General features: G+C 42.8%; 1 pseudogene; it reads left to right on the top strand.

The window, feature by feature from the left end:
• Positions 1 to 6,075: 6,075 nt before the first annotated feature.
• Positions 6,076 to 7,045, top strand: LOC132654149 (vomeronasal type-1 receptor 90-like; annotated as a pseudogene).
• The last annotated feature ends 13,846 nt before the right edge of the window (positions 7,046 to 20,891 follow it).

The following is a 20,891-nucleotide window of genomic DNA, read 5'->3' as shown; positions in this document are numbered from 1 at the left end:
AACCTCGAGTAAATGAAAAAATTAAATAGTAACCATCTTCAGAGTAAACCCACACAAGGAGGTGAAACTTACTCAATGAAAATATGTTTAAACACTGAATAAAGAAAACGCTAGAATAAAGAAAGTACCCTCCTTCATGCTCCTGAACTGATAGGGTTAATATGGTGTAAATGACTGTACTATCAAAAGCAGTCCACAGTTGGATGCAATCTCCGTAAAAATTACAAAGTCACTCTTCACAGAAGTAGGAAATACATTCTAGGATTTATATGAACACAAAAGACAATGCACATTGAATATTTAACAATAAAAGATTTTTTATATCAAGGGTTGGAGGCAAATCTCAGCAGTTAAGAGCATTGGTTGCTCTTTGGGGGAGACCCCAGTTTGGTTCCCAGCACCCACCTGAGGCTCTCAAAAAGTCTGTATCTCCAGTTCAAAAGGATCAAGCACGCAGTGCACTTACATACACACCTGCAAAACACTCAAAAATAAGCATCTATTTTTAAGATCTCAGAGAAATGAACATTCAGGAAGGTGGACTCAGCCCCCCAGGGTCACACAGCAGGTTCGCGGTTGGCCTGGAATGTGTGCTGGTATCTCTCTCCCTCTCCTCCAGAGAACAATGGCTTCATAAAGAAGGGAGACAAAGGCCACCTCCTCTGCCACACCAGCCCCAGAAGTCTTTCAGGAACCCAGATGGCAACTGGATGGCAAATGGCCTGTTCCAGAGAGTAGGACAGAAGCCAGCACCCTCGGGGAAGAGGTGTGGGCTTTTCCCTCCCAGCTGAGCTCTGTTGTATGCACATTAACATGTTCATGGAGCCACTGTGGCAGCATTTGGACTCCCTCCTTGGCATGAGCTGGGTATCTCTTAATGGGTGTCGTTCCTTTCCTCTGAGGGTTCCACTCCCACTGGGTGCCTTGTGTGGAATCTTAAACAGTACATATTATAGTCTTTGGGAGGTTTTTAAGCCTATATGGCTCATTTCTTTATTAATTTACTTATTTACTTATGATGTGGTAATGGGACATAACCCAGAGCCTAGCACTTGGCAATCAAGTACTCTACCACTGTGCTACAACCCCAGGCAGTCTTTGGGTGTTTTTTGTTTTGTTTTTCTTTTGTTTTATTTTGTTTTTAATAATTGCTTAGTTCCTTAAGTCTCCAGTACTCTCTGGATATAGCACAGGAATTGCGAGTAGAAGGTTAGTTTGGACTCATTTGGTCTGAGGGGAAATTAGCAAGAGTGGATTGACGACATTGTGACCTGATCTGTCAAGCAGATGTGGCAAGGAAACTTGGAGAAAAGTCTGTGCTCTGCTCTCCCCAGACAGCTGCTGATCAAGACAGTAGAGTCATCTCCATGGGGAAGATGCTCCCCTGGGAGGCCAGATCTCCATGCTCTTCAGCGGGAACTTGTCAGTGACAGTGGCTACAACTATAGGCTGCAGAGGTGCATTAAAAACCCCTTCACCGATGCTGTGCAAGATATCCTCTGCACAGAGTCCATCTGGGTAAGTGCTCTGCACCCAAGTGCACAGTCAGGAGGTGGCCTGGACCCAGGCAGGCTGTGGGAAGAGGAGCACTGGGAGGCAGGGAGGTTCTCACATCTGTGGAGGAGACCTGAGCTGTGACACATTTTCTTCCCAGGATGTTCAATTGCTTAAGGTCCTAAAATTACTTCACTTTTATAGGATATCAGTTAATTTTAACTTCTATTTACTTTTCTAAAGTAAATTACCAATTTCACTTTATCGTCCATAAGTTGTTTGGTATAATTTCTAAAGGTTTTCAGAATTGCTCATTTGTGCCCATCTTCTGAGGAGGTGAGGTTTTAATTTCGAATATAAACAAATACACTTAATTTCACTTCTGTTGTTTATGTACTATAAAAGGATCATTGTTGATACACTGGTTTCTGTAGTGTGAGTACTTAGAGGCACTAAAAGCCTTAGGAAGGGAAATGGGCTGTATGTTCAAACCTTGTCTAACAGTCAGCTCCTCACTGACTTTTACCTACTAGAATTTCTTAAGAACCTTTGCATTCCCTGTTTAATTGTATGTCATCCCTTCACCTTGCTCTGCTTATTGGAATGGTCAACTGAGTGGCTGTGATGATGAGGCAGCCAGGACAATGATTGTCCACTAAACAGTGAATGTGGTCCTAATGGAAATGATACCTGTGTCCATTAATCTTTTCTGTGTTCTAGCCATTGAATAAATATTCCTTGTAATTGTTTTTAGAATAGAAATGCCCAACTATCACTTAGTTCCAGGAAACTTTGAACAATTGAGCCCCACCCTGTCTTGTTGCCTCTACTTGGTTTTCCCCAAACCTCATCTTTTGAAGAACCTATGTGAAGAGATGGACAGCAACTGACCTACTTCCCTTGTCCTTGAGACAATGAGAACACTGGCAGGGGGGTCACAGCTGCTCAGGAGGCGTCACTGGGTGGTGGGGGAGGCAGGTTGGGCTGTGGCAGGAACCAGTGTCTACAGCTGGAGTCTGTGGGGCACTCCTCTAGGTCTTCTTATTTCTCTATGTTTACAGAGTATTTTCTTTCCACTGACTTCTACAAAGAGATTTTTAATAGTGGTTATTATGACTATTGTAACTACATGTGTGGCCCTAAGCTGTACCTCACAATCCTATCCATGTACAAATGCAGTGAACATTTCTTAGCTGTCTTTGGAGTGAGCTGCTGGTCCTTAATTGAACCCTCCCAGATGTTGGCTCATAGCATCCTGGACTGCAGCTCTTCCACGGTATCTCTGCATGCAGCATCTACACCTGGCTGGTGGTTGTCTTGCCTTCACTATGGTGCCAGCCATGTCTGGCCAGTGTCCCTAATTTCCCAAGCAGAACAGTGCCATAGGAAGGACAGGTTCTCCATTTAACTGCAGTCCAATCCAAACCACATAAAGTACAGCCACACCTCTCAGGCCCTTTGCCCAGTTTTGCTTCACCTTAGGTGGTGATGGTGTGACATGCTGCTGTCAGGCAACACGATCATGGCAAACCAAAGTATTTGTGGGCAAGATTCTGGACATGAAAAACCACACTACACACCATCTTGTCATTCAGAAACAGATATGTTTGAACCCGTGCTGTAGAGGAGAAGACAGACATCCTGTCCTCCAGCCTTCACCCTTGATTCTGCCCAGCAGAAAGGTCATAAGTGACCAAACTTGGAGCAGGGTCTGTTAGGGCTTTCTGCTCTCTGCTTCTGTCCTGACCACTGCATCAAGTCCACTGTCTATGAAATGTGTCCCTAGTTTGGGGCCATGTGAGGTTCTATGTCTCACAGGATGGTGAAGGACTTAGCTTCTCATGGGATGCTACTCTGTGGAACTGAAGAGACTGCTCTTTGATCCCTGTGTGATGGGACTTTTAGCACCACTTTGCTGTGAGGTCCAGCCTTCGCTGCTGGCTCTCACCAATGAAACTGCAGATTTCTCCTTGCTGCTTCTTTTTCTATATTGGGCATGCTTTCTAATCTGCCTGCATAGCCCCACGCCTCCATCCCAGTGCACAAAATTCCCAGATGCGGGTTAATCAGATGTGACATTTCAGAAATTCATTTTCTGTGACTGTGATCTCCTTCCCTTTCTTCAGAGCAGCAGAGGCAGAAAGAGTGTGATTTCTCCATGTGCAAAATGCACTGTTGGTGCAGGACACAGTGGCTAGGCAAGGGACAGTTCAGCAAATCAGGAGGCAACTACACTTACACATGAAGTAAAATTGAAACATTTTAAAGTCCTTTTTTTTTTTTTTTTAAAGAAAACAGTGGTGTTTTGGCTCAGGAGTCATTATATGCCTTTCTTTTAATGAGCCATGATGTTTACAGATGTGAGACATGTTTCCTGAGGAAAATGATTGATGGTTTAGTTTGGAATATTTTTCTGCACCTTTTCCTGGGGCTGCATTGAGGAAGGTGAATTGGTGCCTAGGATGCCAACAGAGTGTGTCTGGACTGTACTCTGGAGAAAATGGCTAGTTTTCCCTTTGTTGTATCTGTGAATTTAACCTGTAGAAAAAACTTTGCAGTGGTTTTAAAGTAATTATAAAATAAACTCACAAATCATAATTATTATTGTAAGCCCACAGCACCCAGGCAACCCTCTCCCTTAATATCTGTAAGGGCAGTTAGCCAAAACACACTGAAAATGACAGCACCCAGCACCTTTGATTCACAAGTAAGTAAAGTTTGGGATGGTATGAGGTTTATATTGCTATGTCTGTAAATCACATGTGTTTAAAATGAGGTAAAGGAGCAGGGAGCCAGATCTGAAGTTACTCTTATGATATTTCCAGTGTATAATTTTGCAATCAATATACTATCAATATTTATTTTACCTTTTATTAAACAAATGTACTAAAATCCATGCATGTCACAAAGGTTTTGCTGGGTCCTAGTGATTAACTGTGACCCATTAAAGACTGGAACAGATAAATGTCTTTGATTGACATCTTTGCTGAGCTTTTGATGGGAGCAAACTGTCTGTTCTCAGTCAAGATGAAAGCTGATTACACAAAATAGCAAGAAGATTGGTCAGTCAAGGCCAGAAAGAGACAGTGGAACAGGACTGAAAGGTAGGTTCAGAGCAGAGGCTGTGTGAGGTCATGGTGCTTATGTCTTAGAGCACTGCAGCATAGCTGTTGTCCACACCAAGTGCTTGCATGTTCCAAAGGAACACAAAGAAAAGAGAAATGACAGTATTTGAAAAGGTGGAAATTATCCTGACTTGGTCAGAGCAGGACACACAGATGTGCTGAACTAAGATACTGTACCTCTCATCTAAGCAAAATATCTATGCCAATTAAAATGGAAGAGAAGTCCACTTGTCCAGATTTTTACCAATTATCTACCTCAGTTCTGAAACTTTAAATAGCATAACTTGTTCATGGGTGCTAAACACATCCCACTTCTCTGGGGAACTTATGGATCCTTAAGTACATGGACACAGAATAAGCTACAGAAAGCAAGCACCTTATAATCCTTAACTTTCTGATGAAATTCCTTTTCCATACATGAGGGGACAAATTTATAGCAACATTGTCTTCCTGTTTAAAAATGTGAATGAAAACATAAACAGGAATCTTAAATTGTTTTGTATTTACTTATTTGAAGTGTGTCTGTGTTATGTCTGTGTGTATATCAGTGTGCTGTTTGCATGTGCAGTGCTCACAGAGGGCAGAATTAGGCATGTAAACATGTATTCTAAATGTGTGCTTACTACTGAGCCGTCTCTCTGGGCCACACAAGTATTTTACAGGAAATACTCTATCTAACGTCTTCATCAACATTTCTAATATAAATTAACTCATGATTTATTTACTTTTATTTTTACTTATTTGTTTGCATTGTATGGGAGTGAGCGCAGGTGCCATAGAGGCCAGATGAGGTCATCCATGCGCTGGCACTGGACTGACAGGTAGATGTGAGCCAGTTGACTTAGGTGCTGGAACTGAACTCAAAGGCCCTGCAAGACCAGCCAGAGCTCTTAACCTCCAAGCTCTGGCTTCAGCCTCCTCTCTCTGCTCTTGACTGTGGCTGTGACCTGACTATCTGCTTTGTACTCCTGACTTCACCTCTCATGAACTGTGGACTATGACCTGAGAGTTAAGCCAAATATACCCTGTCCTCCTCTAAGCCAGTTTTGATTATGGTGTTTTAGTGCAGCAACGGAAACAGAATGGGGAAATAATCAAAACTTTTGAAACTTTTCCTATACCTAACAAGATGAAAAAACAAAAACCAGGCAATGCCCCCAAAAAACTCAAAATGAGGCAGTGGTAGGGAATCATTTCTATAATACATGATAATTTTAATGCACAGGAAACTTGAAGCAGCAAGGGAGCCCATCAATAGGTACATAATCCAGCCATGACTGACAATGAGGGAGTTTGGCCCTCAGGAAAACTTAAGTACTGAGGGTGTATTGGGCTGGGTCCACGAATATTCCTAAAGGCAATAGTGTTTGGTACCAATGTTGCTGTTACTGTTTGTGGTGAATAATTTCTCTTGCCTTTCTTCTCAGATGTTTACTCTAGTTCCTTGTCTCATACAATGAGAAGAATCAAGACCTTTTATGGAGTTGTTGACACATTATACATTTTTCTCTGAGGTAGGCTTTGGGATCTCCTTCAACATTATTCTCTTCCTTTTCCACCTTTTTGAGTTCCTTCTTGAACGCAAGCTCCGGATCATTGACCCACTCATCAGTGTCTTGTCCCTCATCCACCTTGGGATGCTAACAGTCATTGGGTTCGCAGCTGCTGACATTCTTGCATCTCAGAATATGTGGAATGACATCAAGTGTAACTCCCTGCTCCACTTGTACAGTCTTTTGAGGGGCCTCTCTCTTTGTGCCACCTGCCTGCTGAGCATCCTTCAGGCCATCATCCTCAGCCCCAGAAGCTCCTGTCTGGCAAAGTTCAAACCTAAATCCCCACAGCAGAGCCTGTGCCCTCTTCTCGTGCTTTGGGCCTTCTACATGTCCTGTGGTGCTCAGTTCTCCTTCTCCTATGTTACTAAGTACAATGTCACCTCACATGGTCTCATATTTGTCACAGAATCTTGCATTATTTTACCTATGGAGTATAGCAGCAGACCCTTATTTTCCATACTGAGGATATTTCGAGATGTGTTCTTTCTAGGTCTCATGGCCCTCTGCAGTGGGTACATGGTGGCTCTCTTGTGCAGACACAAGAAACAGGCTCAGCACTTTCACAGAACCAGCCTTTCTGCAAAAGTGTCCCCAGTGCAAAGGGCCACCAGGACCATCCTGCTGCTCATGAACTTCTTCATCCTGATGTACTGTTTGGACTGCATCATATCTGCCTCCAGACTGATGCAGGATAGTGACCCAGTCCGCCACAGTATCCACATGATGATCTCCAATGGCTACGCCACTGTCAGCCCCTTGCTGTTCATTTACACTGAGAAACGAATTGTTGTCTTCTTACAATCCTTAGTGGGGAGGACAGCAAATGCTTACCTAGTGAGGGAAAGACGAGTTCACTCAAGAGCCAACTGACAGATGCTCGCTGACAGATGGTGAATCCCAGCCTAGTGTTCATGCTCCTCCAGATAAGTGAACAAATGACTCCTGCTTTGTTAAACTGCTTCCATTGAAATGTGTGTTACAGCACCTGTAGATATTTGAGCCAAATGTCTTCATGCGCATTTCTGCTTGGTGTCAGCAGGGGACACCTGTTACACTTCACAGATTAGGGTGCTCCGTGCATTAAGCAAAACTGTATAGCACTTTTTAATAAGCCTTAACACTTTGCATTTTACCTAATTAAATATGGATGCATTATCACAAAATCGCATATCATTCATCAACAGTTCTTTCATAGTTATGGAAAAATAATTGATTCAAAGTCTCAGATGCTTGCTTGTTTATATTAACAACACTTAACCACAGCCACGATGGAAATAACTCTCTGTCCGTAAGCAGATGAATGTACCAACCACATGTGGCCTTTATATATCATGGGCTATTACTCAGCTTAAACAGGAAGGAAAGCCACCTGTAGGTGTAGGTCCACCACAGAGGAATACATACTTCCAGTGACATGTCAGTCACAAAATGACAAGCTTCTGTATATCTAGGGGTGGAACTGAGAGTACTGTACTGTAATTTTTCAAGAAAGGAAAATGCAATGGTGTTTGCCAGGGGTTGAGGAATGGCACAGTGGAGAATTCTTAATTGGTGTAGAATGACCATTCAGAACAAGAAGAAAAAACAGTAATCTTCTGAAAGCAAATGAAAGGCTGGAGGGGTGGAGGGGGTCTGGGCTGGGTAGAGGTGAGGTAACAGTGCTTTCTGCACAAGCATGAAGACTGAATTTGAATCTTCAACAGCTATGTAAAAGCCATGGAGGGTGTGAGTTCTTGTAGCACCCAGCACTGAGGGGGCAGAGACAAGTAAGATCCTAGAGCTCATTGACCAGATACCCCAGCCAGAATGATAAGGTTCAGATTGATTAGGTTATTTGCCATGCAAGCATGAGGACCTTAGCTTGAGTGCAGAGAAGCCACATAAAGCCAGACAGGGTAGTACCTGTCTGGACTCAGTGCTCCTATGTTGAGATGGAAGCAGAGATAGGAGAATACCTAGAAGCTTGCAGGCCAACTAACCTGAAGTACACAGCAGAGAACAACACAAGCAACTTCATTGCTTATTAGATCAAGATTGCTTAATATGGCTTCAAGGAATTAAACCAGGCTTGTAGGAGGGGCCACAGCAAGACTGAGGCTGTGACAATTTTATGAAGAGCAATCAGACTTTAAATACCTTTGTCAGAAACAGATATAATGGCCATTGCCAGGTTCAACACAGTGGTCGTTGCCAGGATCCACTGACATTTGCAAGCACTAGAGGGTACACAAGGGTTATGTCTAAGAGTAATTGTCCTGTTGAGTTTCCATGTTTCCTTCACTACTAAAGAAACATGCAGAGAAATGTTGTTGTTACTAAAAACAAAATCCCAAGCATTCAATAATTACCGATAAAAACTTATGATCCAGATGCTGGGGTGAAAGCTTGCTAGCTCAGAGAGGCAGAGAAAGACCTTCCTGTTCAGCTGATCTTCCTACTCAGCTCACGTCCCAGAAGGAATCCCCTTTTCTCCACACTGTCTTAAATTCCCTTCAACTCAATGCCCCTCTTTCTTGTTAACTTCCTGTCAGCTGGTTTCTTCCTCCACCTCTTGACCTGGGGTTAACTTTACTTAATCCTGTGTACAGAAAGCCCTTGGATTAAAGGTGTGTGTGAGGGCTGAGCCACACCAAACAAGAAACATTTTGCACTCTCACAATAGGATCAAATATCCTGCATCAGAGAAACACAAAACTGCCCAACAATTCAGCTGCCTGCAGGAGTGTTTCAGTCTCTCAGGAACAAAAGGTGCTTAGTGTCCCAGGAGCCATGAACCCTAACTTAAGAACCCCTATGCCCATCAAGGCAGCCAGGCCCGGCCAACTAAATGATTCCCTGCAAAGATCCTGTCCCACAGAGAGTGAAATGTAAGATCTGACACCTGAGCTTCACCTTTTACCTCCACATACAAGTCCTCATACACACACACACATACACAGATGATGAAATGCATAAATAAGGTGGGTGATGACAGAGGAAGACAGTTAACAATCATTTCTGGCCTCCACATATACACACTTGTACATGTACATACATACATATGTATTGACCCACACAAATGTGTAACTATACCACACTCATCACACTCAAAGAAAATTTAAATGCCAGTATAAGGAGCCTAACTCTTTGCAGAACTCTCTGACTCAGGGAACTGAGAAGATAGATACACAGGAGCCTGGCTGTCTTTTACCAGGAAGGAAGTGCCCCCAGATAACACAGGGGCAACCAAGGACTGGAGAGTGAGAATGAGGGACCCCTGAACAGCCAGCACTGGAGAGTGAGCATCAACAGCAGGCAGAACTGGCAGTACAGAATGAACATGTCACTCCACAGGGACAGACAGAATGACCGAACACAGTAAGTGAGGGAGAGGAGGAAATCTTCCTGAGGAAGAATTTAATTGTTGTGCATAGGTGATTCCTCTCAGGGGTGTGAAGCTCGAAAGCTTGGGGCTTCCATTTTTGGTGGTGGACCGGCATGGTGACTGGCTTCCAAAGAAAAAAGCAGGAAGAGGGAGAAGGTACAACCATGGAGGATGAACCAGGCAAAGACAACCTTGACCAAGGGATGACCACAAAGATGGCATGTGGCCCTCACATAATCCCTCCTTGGTCCCCTTGGGGTGGGGTGGAAAGACTTCCTCTGGGTGTCCCACTGGTGGTCTGTGCGCTGGACTTAGTACAGCAGGAGCCCACATGAGTGTGCAAGGCCACTGCAACCACAGCTCCCCCTTCCTCCCTTCTGCCCCACCAACACACACCTCAGCTCAGGCCCCCAAGCTCCCTGCAGGGGGATGCTGGGATAGGGAGAAAATGCATCAGGTTGGGATGAGCAAGTGAACTGGGGAGAGTGAAAGAGCCTGGCCCCCCTTCCCTGTGGCACTGGGCTTTGAGCTATTAAAAATCACTGCTTTTTACAAGTTTTACTGCTCTAGGTTCTTGTGAATTCTTGAAGGAGGCTGTTAAAGGGGGCGTGGGGGGAGCGTTCCTTCATAGTACTTACTGGACTCTGCCTGGATGTTCTGAGCAGAAGGGAACTCAGTCAAACAACTTGTGTGGACACCAGCTATAACATATCTGTGTGTGTTGTTTCTGTGCATGTGTGAACTTACTGGGTGTCCTCTGCAGCTACTAACTTCCAGGCTGAGAGTTCTCAGTGGGAAACTGTATCTGATCCACCCTAAGATCCAGAGCCTCCTGAGATCAGACTGACTGCAGAATTAAGGTTGGCAGATTGGTGCTAGGCCAGGCTAGTCTCCCATTTGCAACTTCTGTTTTGGTCCAGGAAGGAGGCATTTCCCACCCACCTCCCTGCTCCCCCATTATGACCAATTGAGTGTGACATCTTCAAGCAAACCAAGCTATCAACAGGTCAGGACTATGCTCCGCTTTGTGCTTTGTCGCCACCTGCAGGAGCAGAAGAAAAGGCCACCTCAGTCCCAGGGCAGCATTAACAGTCCAGGGCAGCAATAGCCACGCCCCCAAACCCCTGTGGACTCACTGGATCTGGCCCCCTGGGTCTCTATCTGGGCTCCAACATCGATTATCTCTGTGGTCTTGGCAAAGTTATTCGCTTCTATTCTCCTGCTCAAACCGGAAGGACATGGCTCTACCTTCTTTAGGTGGCTGTGAAGGCTGAGGTGTTGTCCCATGATGCCACATTAGGGTTATCTGTGCCTCTGCAAAGTGAGGTCCTGAGACCCACTGCTGCCTCGTGGGGCAATCCTTATCTACAAAATCCTGTTCAAGGCTCTTCTTGTTGTCAGGTCCCCAGGATAGGTTGTCGTTTCCCACTTGTATTTGGTGGTGGGAGTGATTGTAGGAAAACACATATTGGGGGAGGGGAGGTATTCCTGAAATACCCAGAGCTGCTGGGAGCCCTGATTTGTGTAAATGAATGGATGAAGAAGAGATACACTACCCCACAGGTCAGTGTCAGGGAAATCACAGGAGGTGAGGAAGAGTAATTACAGGCCTCCTTGGTGGAGACAGGAGTAGAGACTAGAGGTTGTAAAATGTCCAGAAAATTCATGTCTCTTCTGGAAGCTGCCTTCTGCACTTCCGTTTCAGGAGCACAAGTTTCTCCCTGTGCTCTCCCAAGTGTATGCTGCTCTCTGGTGCCACCGTGTGGCATGAGCAGGAATGGCACGAGGACCAGACAGGCTTCATTGTTTAGGATTAAAGGTGTGTAAGAAGGGTGGGTCTGTATTCCAGCCAGATGGATTAAGAGTGTGTACTAGGAAGAACAAGATGGTAGTGCCAGGAGAACACTGCCTCTGAGGAGCAGGACAACATTTTCCATACATCGATCAAGAGACTGAACTTTGGGCCCTAAAACAACAGTGATTGTGTTTCCCAGGTTGGAGGAAAATCAGTCAGGTCCACTCTCAGGTCACCCAGCCAGAACCTGAAAGAGATCTCAGGTCATGCAGGCACTAGGTCTCCAGACCAGAGCCACACTCCTGCATGTCCTGATCACCTTCCCAGGCTGAATACGGTGGGCACAATAACACCAGAGATTGAGAGTCCCACTCTCGAGAAAAACCCAGAGGGAAGGAAGGAAACAGGACTGGCCACAGGTCACCCAGTCTTTCCCTGGAAAAGTTCTCACAGAATGGGGGTGTGTGTGCCCCAGCACTGAACTAAGCTGCAGCCAAGAGCACAGAGACTGGCTGCACGCCCTGTGTCATAGACAGAGCTGTGCGACTCAGGGCAACAGAAACTTGGAGTCCCTGTCGGGAGAAATCCTCAAAGGGAATGAAGCAAACGGGGTCAGACTTCGGCCACCCAGTATATCCCTGGGAAAGGTCCCACACACCAGCCCACCCCACAGACCTGCTGTGCACCAGCTAGCCTGCTGCTACCAGGAGAGCTGTGCTCATCTGCCACAGTTTACCACTTGCGTACTAGGACAAAGAGCCTCAACCTCAGACCCATAGAAGCCTAGAATCCCGAGATCAACCCCCAAATACTGCTCCAAGGGGCAACCAGTTATCCCTCACATAACTGCCCAAACCACAGGACACCCAGGTTACAGCAGCAGCTCACTAAATTTACAGCAAGAAACCCAGGAGCAAGGCATCTGTCTCCAGGACTTTTCCGGAGGAGAGGAGAGCCCCCTCGACTAACAAGGACAACAGTTACCACTCAAGTCTCTACGCCTGAGGTAAGCTGTGGCAACTCCTGAAAAACACTAGACATACAGTGACCATACCCAAAGGAATCTTCACCAACACTCTATCTGACAGAGGTTTAATATCCAGTATATATAAAGAACTAAAGAAGCTGAAAAACAGCAAGCAAGTAATCCAATTAAAAAAAAAAAAGGGAACAAAGCTAAACAGATAGAGGAATATCGAATGGCAGAGAAACACTTAAAGAAATGTTCAACCTTATTACCCATCAGGGAAATGCAAATCAAAACGATGCAATGATTTCACCTTACACCCATCAGATTGGCCAAGATCAAAAACTCAAGTGACAACACATTCTGGAAAGATTGTGGAAAAGGGGAACCCTCTTCCACTGCTGGTGGGAATGTAAACTTGTACAATCACTCTGAAAATCCATCTGGCACTTTCTCAGACAAATAGGAATAGTGCTTCCTCAGATCTAGCCATAGAACTCCTAGGCAAATATCCAAAAGAGCCTCAATTACACAATAAGGACATTTACTCAACCATGTTTGTAGCAGCTTTATTTGTAATAGCCAGAAGCTGGAAACAACCCCGATTTCCCTCAACTAAAGAATGGATACAGAAATTGTGTTATGTCTACACAATGGAATATTACTCAGCAATGAAAAATAAGAAAATCCTGAAATTTGCAGGTAAATGGTGGGACCTGGAAAGGATCATCCTGAGTGATCTGTCCCAGAAGCAGAAAGACACACAGGGTATATACTCACTTATATAGACATATAATATAGGATAAACCTACTAAAATCTGTACATCTAAAGAAGCTAATCAAGAGGAAGGACACTGACTAAAATGCTCAATCCCCATTCCAAAAGGCAAAGAGGATGGACATCAGAAGAAGAAGAAAATAGGAAAAAAGTTAGGAGCCTGCCACAAAGGGCCTATGAAAGGCTCTGCCCTGCAGACTATCAAAGCAGATGCTGAGACTTATGGCCAAGTGTTGGGCAGTGTGCATGGAATCTTATGTAAGAAGTAGGAAATAGTAATATCTGGAGAGGACAAGAACTCCACAAGGAGAGCAACAGAACCAGAAAATTTGAACACAGGGGTCTTTCCAGAGACTCATACTCCAACCAAATACCATGCATGGAGATAACCTAGAACAACTGCACAGATGTAGCCCATGGCAGTTCAGTGTCCAAGTGGGTTCCATAGTAATCAGAAGAGGGACTGTCTCTGACATGAACTGATTGGCCTGCTCTTTGATCACCTTCCCCTGAGGGGGGAGCAGCCTTACCACGCCAGAGAAGATGACAATGCAGCAATTCCTGATGAGATCTGATAGATTAAGATCAGAAGGAAGGAGAGGGGGACCTCCCCTATCAGTGGATTTGAGGAGGTGCATGCATAAAGAAGGGGGAGGGAAGGTGGGATGAGGAGGGGAGGAGGGCCAGGTTCATGGGGGATACAAAGTGATAAAGTTTAATTAATGAAAGTTAAAAAAATGAGTGTGTACACAATAAGACTGTGTCTGTATTTCAGCCAGATTGCACAGACCTAGGTCTTCGCATGTGATCTCCTGCCAGAGTAGCCATGTTGCTAGATTAAAATTCCCCTTCAGCTGGGTGACTTTTATGTGTATTTATACTGAGTTTCACAGTTTAACTTCATAAAAAACACCATCTAGAAAGTCATAGTAAAGAGTTTGTTAGCCTGGGTATAGTTAGCCTGAGTATAACTCCATTTTAAAATCAAGAGCTATCTTGACTAGGAGCTGACTTCAGGTAGCAGGAAACATGACAAAATGTGCATCTGGCAGAAAACAAAGTTAACTCCCCCCACACCATCTCTAGGAAATATCACAGAATAAATACTTCATAGAAAATAGAGACAATCTCCCTGGCAATAATCAATGGGAATCCGTTCAGAATCTGGTGGGAAAATTCTCCCCAATGTTTCAGATAGAGATTAAAAGAATAGCCATTGTGATCATATGTCATAGGCAATTGTGCCGCAGAGAGGCATAAACCTTATGTAATTGTGATTCAGAGCAGGCCACATCACCCATCTTTTACCTAATCCTGTAACATCAAGGCATATGCCCCCCGTTTGCTGTCATAGAAACATGTGCTTCCCTGTTTGCTGTCATGAAAACTCCCTGATCACAGACTTTCCCTAAAAACCTTGCTCACTCAGGGCTCAAGGTCCCACTTTTCTACTACTGCATCAGTGAGACTTGGTCCCGAGTTTGATTGCTCTCGTCATAAAGCTCTCTTGCTATTTCATCAAGTTGTCTCCTGGGGGCTCTGAGGATCCCCTGAACCTGGCATTACATTTGGGGTCTGGTCCAGGATGCCTCAGGACCTCTAGGACTCCCAACCCAGAGAACTTAATCCCATGGGTAAATGTCTTCTGTGTTGTCTTCTGCTTTAAGTGTTTGCTTCTGTTCATTGATCTGAAAAGCCTCAAGGTGTTGTAGAGGTGGCCAAAAGGGGACAAGAGAGACCTGTTGAGGTCCAGGGCTGCAGGGGTCAAAAAGACATTTTGGGCCTTGTAAGGTTCTACCTCCCTGGAAATCTTGGGATAGGGAAACCAGAGTGAGGATTGGTTTTCATAGACTTTCTGGCATTTCTGTGGCAGAGAAGTACAGGAAATGCCAGGTTTTTGGTTTTACTTTGTTTCTGTGTAGGATTAATTTTCTTTTTCTTGGTGTTGTGGCAGGAGTTACTTTTGTATTTTTGTGATTGCTTGCTTGTGATCTTTCATTTGCCTTTGAAGCCATAGCTCTTCTTGCTTTAGTGATTTGAGATATTATCCCAGGTATAGGTTGGGAGTTGTTGCCTTTAGTTTGTTTTTTGTCTGGGATGGCTGGTTCTTTTTTGTGTATGTGTGCTTTACTATTTGTTGAAAATGCTCTCCTTACTTCTTTTGCGTTATTCTGAATTCTCTTGATGAAAAGACTGGCTGATGATATGGGACAGAATACTTCCAAACCCCTTGACTTGGTTCTGACACATTTTGGAGAAGTTGAGACTAGAGCTCACGGTCTTTCAGTTGATGTGAGGAGAGGAAAAATGATGACTTTTTGCATATCAGAATGGCCCACATTTAATGTGGGCTGGCCACCAGAAGAAACTTTCCACCTTCCCACCATCCTTGCAGTGGAAAATGGGGTTTTTCAGAAAACATGTGGGAACCAAGACCAATTGCCATATATTGTAGTCTGGAAAGACCTAATGATTCATCCACCTCCATTAATTAAGCCCTTTCTGACCCCCACTAACAATCCTCCTTCCACAGCCTCTCCAAAAGTAGAGGCCACTGCCCTTGTTCCCTCACACCCCCTTTACTCTAATTTTCAGGATGAGACTCCCATGAAAATACTTTCTCCAACTCCTCCTCCTCCCACTCCTCAACGAACTCCAGCCTTTATCCAGGTTGGAACCACCATCTGGCCCAGCACCAAAAACCCAGAGCCACTAGGCAGCATCTCCCTCTGGGGATCCAGATAACTGGAGAACTCAGAATGCCAAGTTCTCTGAGAATTCTAGGGCTTTGATTCATCTCTTTGAAACTGTTCTTTTCACCCATCAGCCCACCTGGGATGATTTCAGCAGCTTTTAAAAGTTTTGTCTGCCATAGAGGAGTGCGGACATATTATTTCAGAAATGCACAAAAATATCCCAGATACTTCAGGAGTCAAAACCACAGAAGAAGGCCATATTGATCATTACTTCCCTACAAGAGGCATAATTGGGGTTACAACACCGCTGCAGATAAGGAACATCTCCTAGTCTATTATCAGGCCCTGTTGGCAGGTCTAAAGGCTGCCACAAGGCAGCCCACTAATTTGGCCAAGGTATATGATGTCAGACAGGGAATGGATGAAAGTCCATTCTTGGAAAGAATTAATGAAGTCTTTTCCAGAAATACACATGTAGATCCAGAAAAATCTGAACATACAGGCACGTTTGCTTTGGCTTTCATTAACCAGTCTGCTCCAGACATAAAAAGAAATTACAGAAACAGGAAAGAAAAGGACAGATGACATTGCAAGATTTAGTCCAGGTAGCTGAGAGAGTGTACAATAACAGGGACAGTTCTGAGTAAAAGCAGTTGAAGTCAGGAAAGACTTTGAACTGGGATCTGGCAAGGGTCCTATTGGCCAAGAATGTTTCGTACCCCAGAGAAAGAAAGCACCAACTTCAGCGGATAGCCCAAGGCAAAGGACCTGAAGGACAATGCAAACCACCACTGGGTAAAAACCAGTGCACAAAATGCAAGGAGGAAGGTCATTGGGTCAGATATTGCCACAAAAAGAGACCCAGGACCCAGACTAACATCCTGGCTCTGGAGGATCAGCATTTGTGTTGAAGGTAAGTCAGAATGTAGCTAAGTTTATTGGGGCAGATTGGAAATTGCATTGTGCATATAGGCCCCAAAGTTCAGGACAGGTAGAGAGGATGAACAGAACATTAAAAGAGACATTAATGAAATTGACCTTGGAGACTGGCACTGACTGGGTGATGTTCCTCCCCTTTGCCCTTTACAGAGTTAGGAATTCCCCTTACCAGCTAGATTTAACTCCCTTTGAGATTATATATAGGATGCCAGCCCCTATAGTGCCCAGCCTTAAGACTGATGATACTGCTGAAGTAGATTAAAACAGATATTGATTATCTCCATGCCTGGTACCTGGTTGGAGTATGAGTCTCTGGAAAGACCCCTGTGTTCAAATTTTCTGGTTCTGTTGCTCTCCTTGTGGGGTTTCTGTCCTCTCCAGATCTTACTAATTCTCACTTCTTACATAAGATTCCATGCACTCTGCCCAACAGTTGGCCATAAGTCTCAGTGTCTGCTTTGATAGTCTTCAGGGCAGAGTATTTCAGAGGCCCTTTGTGGCAGGTTCCTAGGTTGTTTACTGTTTTCTTCTTTTGGGAGATAACCTAGAACCCCTGCACAGATGTAGCTCATGACAGTTTAGTGTCCAAGTGGGTTCCATAGTAATGGGAAGAGGGATTGCCTCTGACATAATCTGATTGGCCTGCTCTTTGAACATATCTCCCTGAGGGGGGGAGCAGTCTTACCAGGCCACAGAAGACAGACTACAATGCAGCCACTCCTGATGAGATCTGATAGACTAAGATCAGAAGGAACGAGAGGAGGACCTCCCCTATCAGTGCACTTGGGGAGGAGCATGTGTGAAGAAAGGGGAGGGAGGGTAGGACTGGGAGGGGAGGTGGGATGGGTTTATGGGGGGATACAAAGTGAATAAAGTGTAATTAATAAAATAAAATAAAATTTTAAAAATGCCCCCCTTAAAAAAAAACAGAATTTGTGCAATATTTAAGGCTTCTGCGCAAGCAGACAGCTCTTAAATTGTCAACAGCAGCTTCTCAGGGAAGAAAGCTGCAAGCCTCTATGGTCATAAAATAGTATTCAACAGGGAGCAAGATGTTCCTCCATTTAAATTACAGCTAAAGGGAGGAAAAATTAGTTTTATAGTTTTGTCTGTTTGTTTTAAATAGATAAGTTTACTATGTTCTATATATATTTTGATATCTGATTATTGTTTATTAAATGTATTAAGACTTTACATAATTTTGGTCCTGTATTAAAAACCAAGTTTTTAAAAATAATAATGTTTAAAATTACATTTATATAAAATATTAAAACTGCACCTCCATGTGTTTGTATACAAGAACTTTTCTTACTGGCAGCCAACATCAAAATAATATACTTGGTATTGATTTTAAAAGTACTGAATAGTTTGCATTGATAAAATCTGGTTTTGACTTTTAAAATTATGGTTATATTTTGTGACTTCTTTTATAAAAGGGTACCTTATACTGATATTGCAAAAATGAGTTTTAAAAATTATGTTTAAGGTTATGAAATATTTTAAAGTTTTTCAGGTATTTTAGACAATGACCGTGGGTATTCTAACAGAGAACTTCAAACAATTACTCAGTCCTTTGGGGGAAGACAAAAGACTTTGGCATTTATTTTGTTAGTTTTACCAAATGAAACCAAGACATACAATTTGAGCCGATTAAGAAAATTGCAGTTTTTATAATGTATTATGTCAAAATGATAAAATAATAAAAAAGTTCTGATGAAAATTGTATATGGTCTGAAAATCAAGAAATATGTTGGTTAAATCAAAAGGACAAAATTGAGAAAAGTCTAACCTGAAGATATACAAAATGTTAGAGAAGATATAAACTGTATTTGCTTTGTGTATTTTTTTGTTGTTGTTTTGTTTTTGTTTTTACACCTGCAAGCATGATTTGAGAAAAAACTGTAAGATATGTTGCTCTTCATTTCAAAGGCTGGTGATTCTTCAATGAAATTGTTTTCTTATGCTCTTTCACCCAGGTTTATACAATGTAATATTCAAATCATTGTTAATTAGTATAAAAATGTATGCCTGTGTGCCAGTTCCTGTATAAATGATTTAATGCTGTTTCTTCCTGGCTTATAGGTTTGATATGGCCAGAATTGTCCATCCCTGCTAAGGTTGCCAGTTGTGTTTAGTTCTCGATTTAGGGCTAAATGAAACTTGTGTCCTTTGTGCTTTTTTGCTGCTCAGTCTTAATGCAGTATGATGGGATGAGCAAGATTTGCTGCCCCTTCTATATATTGTATCTGATCAAAAGTTTTGCTTTGATTCTAGTTCAGAAATATTTTTGAAGTTATGCTATAAGAATCAATTTTATCTAGTCTTTTGTTTATGTTTTTGAAGTTAAGCTTAAGATGGGTAATTATAAAGTTTGCCTATAGAGATTTACTTGAGATGAATATGGCTCTAAAACATTTATTTAAAGAATATGCCAGAATTAGAGATTATGACATTCTATTTCATAGCATGCAATCTAAAACTGATAATTAATAGAGAGATGAAGAAGAATTCAGATATCCCTGCCCACAAGCTTGTCAGAGATCTGATGAATATGGCATTTTTACATTTGTAAGATTATTCTGAGAGAGATTTCTAAAATCCTGGCAGTAGCTTCCCCAAGGTCTCCAAGAAGATTTGGACACACTGGGACTCTGTATTATGGTATGCTAACCACTGGGCCAGACTGCCACAACTGGCCCACTGCTAGGGCCCAGCCTAAACTGTGGACAAAAAACTGTGGACTCCTGGAGAATCAATGTTTCACATTGCTAAGGGCGAGGTGAGGCCATTCTATCGTCTCTAATTTTCTGGGCCTGGTTGATGGACTGCCCTGCTTATGATGCCATGAGATGACAGGACCCAGGGATAGCTGCCTAGAGTGATGGACTGACTAGGTGTCACTGTCATTTGGATTGGTACATGGATTGGTACATATTTATCCTTCTCAGGTCTCTGATTACATTGATGGCTAAGCTAAGCTAATGGTAGTCTTTGCAGCTAAAGACCAGATAGTTAGATCCAGTGTTAGTTTATTGGTTAATTTATTACTTAGTTAAAATTACCAGGTACTAGGTTTTCTATTTAAAAAAGGGTTGCCATGTCTACAGGCTCCATCTTAATTATTTATGTCTTATGATGAATGGCTGGATAGAAAGATAATGGAGTTTATGTAGGGTTTGAGGATATAGGAGTTTAGGTTTTGAGAATCTAGAGAATGTTGTTTGGTCTGGAAAAATGTTTCAGGGTTGATAAATTCAAGAAACATTGGAGGGTATAAGTAAGTGTTTTAAGGTATATGAATGTGGAGTGTAATGATTTGAGGCATATTAAAAATGGGAGATATTTCAGATTTATTTCCTCTCTCACCTATTGTTGTGCCTATGTTGTTATAAGGTTTCAGAAGTCCAGAGTTTTGGCATTGACCAATAGAGTTCTGATAAGTTGATGAAACACTGATTGCTTATTACCCAGTCACTAGCTTGAGATTTTAATTACCTTTTGGTCATCTTCTGGAGGTAGATTGAGAAGTATATTTCATCATGCTGAACACGTCTATACAATGTGTATATCTGAGCTTTTACAATGATATTTTTAATATCTGCCATTTCTGAGGTAGACTTTAATATAGGATTTAAGAATATTTTAAATCTTTTTCTTCTAGTTGCTTTATTAAGGAAAGTCCAAGCATTCAGAGTTTAATACTAAAGCCATTAATGTATTTTTGCCTAACTTTCCAATGTAACATGAAGATGGGGACTAAAAGTAAATCCTAAGAAAATTGACAAAAATAGACAAGCTCTTTGATGGCTGATTACCAACAACAGGGCCCACAGTTCAAATGTTAGAGTTTCAGGCCATGGACAACTTAACTTGTTTATAAAGGTCACAAAACAAACAGCTAAGAAAAATTGATACTCATTCCATTGGATGCAGTTTTACCTGTTACACACAAAATGTTTCAGGAAATCAAAAGGTCATGAGACCTGAATCTGACATAGCTCAAAAGACCCCAGATGAGTTTTTTCCTGGTCTTGGGATTCCTCATTTTTCCCATTTATTACACAAATTTTAACTTCTGTTTCTAGTTTGAATTTGTCTCAGCAGATTTTCACCTGGTTGGGACTGTTAGCTGAGATCCGAACTTGCTGGAAGCTGACCTGATTGCTCACTACCTCCT

Source organism: Meriones unguiculatus, chromosome 5 (genome assembly GCF_030254825.1).
Source record: "Meriones unguiculatus strain TT.TT164.6M chromosome 5, Bangor_MerUng_6.1, whole genome shotgun sequence".
Classification (NCBI taxonomy): domain Eukaryota; kingdom Metazoa; phylum Chordata; class Mammalia; order Rodentia; family Muridae; genus Meriones; species Meriones unguiculatus.
Note: the sequence above shows the minus strand (reverse complement) of the source record. Positions and strands in the feature narration are given on the sequence as shown.